Source organism: Prionailurus bengalensis, chromosome A2, assembly GCF_016509475.1.
Source record: "Prionailurus bengalensis isolate Pbe53 chromosome A2, Fcat_Pben_1.1_paternal_pri, whole genome shotgun sequence".
Lineage (NCBI taxonomy): Eukaryota > Metazoa > Chordata > Mammalia > Carnivora > Felidae > Prionailurus > Prionailurus bengalensis.
In genome coordinates, this window is record NC_057348.1 from 21095373 (window position 1) to 21102714 (window position 7342).

Sequence of the window (7342 nt, forward strand, 5' to 3'; positions counted from 1 at the left end):
AGCCTGGTCAGGACCTGCTTGCCCACTCACAGGGGCTCAGAGACCCTGGGACCCAGAGAGAGCTCAGCCAGAGTCAGGGATCCACTCTTGCTTCCCTGCTGCTTCTCAAGGGCTTGCAGATGGTGACATGACTACCCTTGGGAACCATAAAACAGATTCATCAGTCCCTTCCTGGTGCAGATTCCACATTCCACTGCGGGTACAATTTGGTAGAAAACCACGTGCAGTTGGGGGATGGGCTTCTACACAGGTGTGCGTGTGCATTCATATGCATATCCATATGGGTGTGTGTGGGGGGACACGTGTGGGCACGTGTGTGTCCAGCTCAACCCACAGCCAGTTCCTGAACGGGCCTCTGAGTCATGCTCTGCTCCACCCTAGGGTGAGGACACAGTTTGGTCTGGTTACCTACTGGAGATCTGGTCAAGCAAGGAGGCCATAACGGCTGGCAGAGGCCAATTGGCAAAGGGCCTTGTGTGCCTGGCTGGCTGAAAGGTTGGACTTCACATTGACAGTGGTGGCAAGCCTCATGGGGATTTTGGCAAGGAGCGATGCTGGGAGGCTGTTTCATGACAGATGCTGAGGCCTTCCTTACTGCAGGGGTGGGGGATGCCTGGGGATGTGCAGGGAGGTGGAGGAGTTGCCACAGGTGAGGGAGAGGTGCATCCTCTCAGTAAGGCCTTGGTGCTCACTGACTGAGGCCCTCTGGCACTGGGCTGGCACTCACAGGGGCTGGTATTTGAGTTTTAAATGGCTTCTGGGGTGCACAGTGTCCTGAGAGGTCACAGAACCAATGTATGGTGGCGGGGGGGGGGGGGTGGGGCGGTCAGCTGAGGCTAGAGTAAGCTGACCCAGCCTGGGAGAGAGCCCCCTTGTGTCTCAGAAAAAAAATGGAGAGGGCAGTCTGATCCCTCTGGATCTGGAGCACGTGTGAGGGACATGATGAGGCCCAGATTGCAGTGGGGGAGACCTGGCTTCACTGCAGGCTAGGAGACCCTAGCTGAGTGAGAGAATTTGGGGTGTGCTAGGGGAGAGCAGGGGTGTGTAGGGGTGGGGGGATACTGACAGACCACTCAGGGTAAAGCCAATGGCTTAGGCAGGCCACTGCATGAGAGTGGGGTCACAGAGCTGTGGTGAGCTGAGTCCAGGCCAGGAAGAGTGGCCTTTCTTCCTGAGACAGGGATGACTGCTCTCTGGGTAATCACTGGGACCAGTCCTGGGGCTTTGTTCTCCTACTTCCCCTGGCTTGGGTTGCCCTTGAGACTGTAGAGGCTGGATGGGTTGGGCTATGGAGGACCACCTGGGCCCTTGATACTTGATGGCCATAGTTCTGATTCCACCTCTCTGTACATGTTGGTCCTTCTGGGGTTGTTGCCTGCTCAGATGAGGAGGCTCTGGCTAGGGAAGAGGGCAAGGGAGAGTTAGCTCCTGGAAACAAGTACCCCATCTGACCAGTGCTAGGGGGACAAATACCACTGGCAGCTCTGCCTTATGGGTCACTACCCCCCACAATCTTGTCCACTGCTGACTCCTTGAGGGTTCAGGCAGCTGTAGGACCTGGCTCTGCCCTGGCCAGATAGCCAGAGGCTGGACCCCCAGGATGCATCCCACTGCGGAGATCCACCCCCTGGCCCCTGCATACTCCCAGCCTTTCCTGTCTCTCCTCTGGCAGCCAGCAGAGCCACCCTGCTGGCCTCTCTGGAGAAGTGTGGGCAACACACTCTGTCCCCGTGTAGCTCTGCCTTTCCATCCCTAGCTCCAGCTGAGAAGGGGGCGGGGCCCCGGCAGTGGCTTCTGCCCCCTCCATCCACTCCCACCCACCTGCCCAGCTTCAGGGTCTCTGGATCTCCTGGTAGCCCTGGGTCATCTCCAGTAATTGCACTTGTAGTCTCACGAAAGAGCCAGGGCTCTGTCTCCACCTATTCTCTTCCTCCCCCTGCCCCCCACTTTCCTCCCTGTCCAGTTCAGGAAGCTGACCGCAGGAACATCTCTGGGCTCTGGCCTGAATCCCTACTGTTCGCTACCGTGGGTGAAGCCATCCTGGGGTTCCTGTTTTGAGGGAGTTGGTCAGAGACCCCTAGCAGAGGGAGAAGTGTCCCTCCCCGCATGTACCTCTGTGGGTCTGGTGGTCAGGAGCATGGGGTGAAAACAGCCAGACTGGCAGGGGGCAGATCTCTCCTTCTCTGCCCACACCCCCCACCTGGGCAGTGGGAGCAGCCCAGCACATCCCTGACCAGCAACCAAAACCCAAGCAGGGACAGACACTTCAAGGGTCACAGCCCTGTGGGCAACCTCACAGCCACAGCCCTGCCAGAGGCAGGGTTCAGAGCCCTGACTCCAGGACTGGGCATACATTCGAACCTTCAGGAGTGGCTACTCCGGGCAGACCAGCCCCCGCCCACCCAATCAGGCCCCCCTGCGCATCCCCCTCAGCCCAAGGCCACCGGCAGAAGCCAGGCACCAGGTCAGGGAAAGAGCCTGCCAGCTCCCGAGCAGCTTTGCCCCTGGCAGCCAACTGGCTGCCCCTCTGCCCTCGGGTCCTGCTGACCGCCAGGGCATCAGGCACTCCAACTGCTGTGCCCGCTGCCCCTGGCCGGGAGGCGCCGCACCGGACTGCCAGCGTCCCCACCTGCCCGCCCCCCAAAGCTCTGGCTGCCGCGCCCGGCGTCCCGGCTCCCCGCTCACCTCGGTGGCGGTGGCGCTGTCTCCGCACCAGAGGCACTGCAGTGTGGGAACTGTCCCGAGGAGCCAGTTCTCCGCTGAAACAAAGAGGTGGGGGAGAGAGAGGGGGGCAGCGGGAGAGGGAGAGGGTGAGTGAGCGGGAAGGAGCGGAGGCTGGAGGGGAAGAGAGAAGGGAGAGGGTGAGGGAGGAGTCGGGAGGGAGGGGAACGCAGGGAGATCGCGCCTGACTCCCGGGACTGTAGGGCCGGCGCGGAGGGGAGAGGAAGTGGGGAGGGGACCCGAAGGGGAGAGATTGTTCGAGGGGCCAGCGCAGTGAGGGGCGTGGGCCAGAGAGGGAGCCGGGTGACAGGCAGGACTGCGGGCAGCTGCGGGCTGGGGGCTGGGCCGGGTGGGGTGGGCAGGGGGCCCCACCCGTCCTCTGCCTGCTCTGGCACTTGGGTGGGCAAAGGCCACGAAGAGGAATGGGAGGGAGAGGTGGGCCGACAGGCGAGGGCTAAGGGGCTGGGCTGGTGGGTGGGCTGGCTGGGAGGACGGGGCCTGGGGACAAAGGCGGGAGAAGAACAAAGGTGTCCGAGTGGAGGAATCAGCCCCTGCTGACCTCTGGGTGCCGCAGTCCTGAGCATCCTGGACAGAGTCTCCTGAATGGAGGGCAGGTCCACTCTGGGGCGGTCCAGGCTCTGAAGTGGCAGCCTGAGGTCAAGGGAAGAGGGGATGGGCTATGAGAGTGGGCAGGGCCCCTTCCTTCTGAGAGAGTTCGGAACACAGTGGCTGCAGGGACTGACCACATATCAGGATGACCGCGTTGCTGTCTCTTTGCGGGAGGGGATGGTTGATGGGGTCTGAAGCTTGGCCCGAGAGCCGGGTGGGGCAAGTCCCCTTTTAGGGAAAAGCATTTGGGATTTGGGGATGCAGGGGAGGTGGAGGGGTGGTGGGCACCGTGGGGGAAGGGGAGGGATGGGGATGAAGGGTGTGGGGAGCTGGGGACATTTCGGGGATGAGGCCAGGCAGGTCCAGAGCCCTGCCCCTCAACAGGCCCATCAGCAGCAAAGGCCTCCCTCTGCACACCCCACAGTTCTGCCAGGGATGGGAGAGGATAATGAGCCACTTCCCTTCTAAGCACTGCTGTGACAGCCAAGGGCACCAGGGAGGCTAGTATGGGCTGCTCAGGCACAAGTCTGTGATAGTGCTGCAGCGGGGCAGGGAAGGCCGGCTGGCCTTAACCAGAGCTGTCCCATCCCTCTCTGGTCCTGGGTACGGTGCCCTGGGCTGGCCCAGTCTCCTTTCATGCCCAGAGGCACAGAATGCCCTCCTAAGCCTTCTGACCAAAAGAAGTTCCTCTTCTTGTCCCACTGGAGACTCCTTATAGAAATTCCAGAGCACTTTCATTCTCTGGAGAGCAGGAGAAGGGGAGGGAGCCGTGGGCTGGCCTGATGCTATGAGTGGAAGAGAGGAAGACACTCAGCACCCCCCCATCCCACTCTGCACGGAAAGGGTGAGAGCTACATGCCCCTTAGTCTCTGCATGCCCTACTCCCTACCACCGCCTCAGGGAAGTCCACCTAGCCCCACCAAGCAGGGCCGCATCAACCCAGCTGCCACTGGTCTAGCTACACCTTCCAGTAGCCTGGAATCTAGAGAAAGGAAAGAATCTTCTTCCCCCCTTTTCCTCTCTCCCTCCCTTCCTTCCATCCTTTGTTCCCTCCTTCCACTTTTTATTTAGAAATAATTTCAAACTTACAGAAAAGTTGTCAAAATAAGAATAGTCTAAGACGCGTATACCCTTTTTGGCCATATGCAACTATTGTTAATATTTTGCTTCACTTGCTTTCTGTATGTATTTGCGCTCTCTCTCTCTCTCTCTCTCTCTCTCTCTCTCTCTGTGTGTGTGTGTGTGTGTGTGTGTGTGTGTGTGTGTATAAGAAAGAGAGAGAAAGAGATCATAATTTTTTTCTTGACCATTTGAGAGTAAAGTTACAGGCATGATGGCTGAAAGGATGGTTTCCTATCTATTTCTGGCTCCTGGAGCCAGTCTGAGGAAGCCCAGGCCACGTTGTGCGGAGTGAATGAAGGTCTGGAACAGGCAAGGAATGAGCGGACATCACCTGCTAGGAGCTCGAGGCCTGGAGAACTGGAGGCCCTTGGCCAAGGCCACCTGAGAGTCTGGCTGGTCCAGGGCTAGGCACCACTCATTTTCTGCTCCTTCAGCCTGAGAAGCAGGAAGCCATTGCCCACCAGAGCAAGCCTGTGGTGTCTGCTGGGTGTGGAGCTGCAGCATATGTCTGTGGAGCTGGCAGGAGGCGGGTGGGGTAAAGCTGGGAGAGCAGGGATACCCACGCTGTGGCAGCTGGGCACACTCAGGAGATGGGCTTGAGAAGCCCATCCTGGCTCTCAGGGAGTGGAGAAGCCACTCCCTGGCTTGAGAAGCCTCAGCTGCTGGAGGCCCTAGCCCCAGGCCCAGTGCCACGGCTTTGAATTCTTGCCTTTGGACCCTCTCCACAGCCCCATGAGGGATAGGGCAGGGATAGGGGCCCCCACTTGATAGCTGATCCATGCTAATTGGCTTAGGTAGGGCAGAATGGGGGCCCTGGTCATGCGATGGTCTTTGACACAGGGCTGGCATTCCTTCTGTCCCCCAGTGCCCTTACATGTGTTGGAGTTCCATGTGGAGCTGTCCTTCAGATGACTTCTCTCTTATCCCTCCTAACCCCCATCTGAAGGTTACGGTTAAGTGTGGCATTTAAAAATCACATGGTGAGGGGCGCCTGGGTGGCTCAGTCAGTTAAGCATCTGACAGTTGATTTTGGCTCAGGTCATGATCTTAAGGTTTGGTTCATGAGTTCGAGCCCTGCGTCGGGTTCTATACTCATGGAGCCCGCTTGGGATTGGCTCTCTCCCTCCTTCCCTGCCCCTCCTCCACTTGTTCTCTTGTTCTTTCTCTCTTTCTCTCTCTCTCAAAATAAATAAGTAAACTTAAAAAAAAAAATCACATGGTGAGGGACACCTGGCTGGCTCAGTTGGTGGAGCATGTGACTCTTGATCTCGGGGTCATGAGTTCAAGCCTCATGTTGGGTGTAGAGCTTACTTAAAAAAAAACACACACACACAACAACTAAAACCTCTTGTATCAAGTACAATAAAATGAAACGAAATGAATGTCATAATAATAAACTTATAAATTTGGGGGGTGGAAATCACATGGTGAAAGATGATCTGAGCTCTGAAGCCCTGATTTCCTCTCCCTTATAGGTGAATTCCTCTTCCTCCATGAAGCCCTCCAGACTTCCTTAGATCTTCCCACATCACATGACTTCTGGGGAATGCCAGCCCTGTTTGTTCCTTTACTGGTTCACACTGGTGCTGTATCAGGGCCTACGGCTTTGCTCTGTCATCAGCCTCTCTCCTTCCTGCTGCCCCAGGCCAGGCATATAACTGATGCCCCATAGATGGATGGCAGTGGCATGGTTAGTCCTGCCAGGATATTGATTCTCTCTGATGCCCCTGTGCCCACTGTCTGAGAGTCCACAGGCTCTGGGCTGGCTGAGGTGGTGGTGGGGTTGGGCAAGGGGATCTACCCGAGAGAGGGAAAAGGCTTGTTTAAGGCTAAGCCTGTTAGGGCAACGGCAGGCCTCCGGCTTGGGTCTCCGACCACCTATTTAGCACCTTGTGCTTCTTCCCCTGGAGCACGGGCAAGCCTGTCCGGGGTGGAGGCTAAGGGTGCTCCCCAAACCCTTGGGTGATTGCAGGACCTGTAGAACCAAGGGAAGAAATGCATCCCCTACCTCTGTTACCCCCAGCCCACCCATGTGAAAGCCCAGGGTATACCGGCCTCTTCTCCCCCTGCCCATCCCCCAAAGAGATTTCTGCCAATTAGCACATACACTATTTACTTAATTAGGGTAATGACATAATTAGTGTAAGTTGGGCTCCATCACATGGCTTCAACATGCAATTAGGAGCCGTCAGCGGGAGGCGACATTGTGGAAAAACTCATTCAATTTTGGTTCCAGCATGGAGGCCGGAGCAGCTGCCTCTGCTTGGGAGGCAGGCAGGCAGCAGCCACTGTGTGTGTGGGGTGACTGTAGGCAGCCACAGACAGCATAGGACAGGAGAGTCAGTGGGGGTGGGGGGGCAGAATGGCAGTTGCCAGGGCTGAGGGTGTCCCTGGCCAACCCTGCCTCTCCCATCGCTTACAGATGCTATCACCCCCAGAACCCCAGGGCAGGGCAGGGGCTCTGGCTTGGCTGGGGTGACTGAGACTGGGAGCCTGAGCACTCCAGGCCCCTCTGCTCCTAAGATGCCACCCTTAGCAGGATGTGTCTTCTCTCTTCAGGGCTTTGCTGCTCACAGGAGCCACCGTCTCATATCCACTGGCCTGGTGGCTGCTCATGGTGGCCCTATGAGGCCACAGACTGGAAGGACTGGAATGACTACTATTATCCTCATTGGACTAGTAGGGAAACTGAGGCTCAGAGCAAGAGAGGTGGTAGAGCCAATCATGGCAGCGCTGACCCTAAGAGGCAGCCCAGCATGGCTGGAGACTTCTCAAGCCCAGGCAGATCACCCTCAGCCTCAGGGAGGTCTCCTGCTCCATAGGCTCCTTTTTCTGAGAGGGGGCAGAGAATCATAGGGGTCCCCAGACTGCTGCTCCCTCAGCCTCCCCT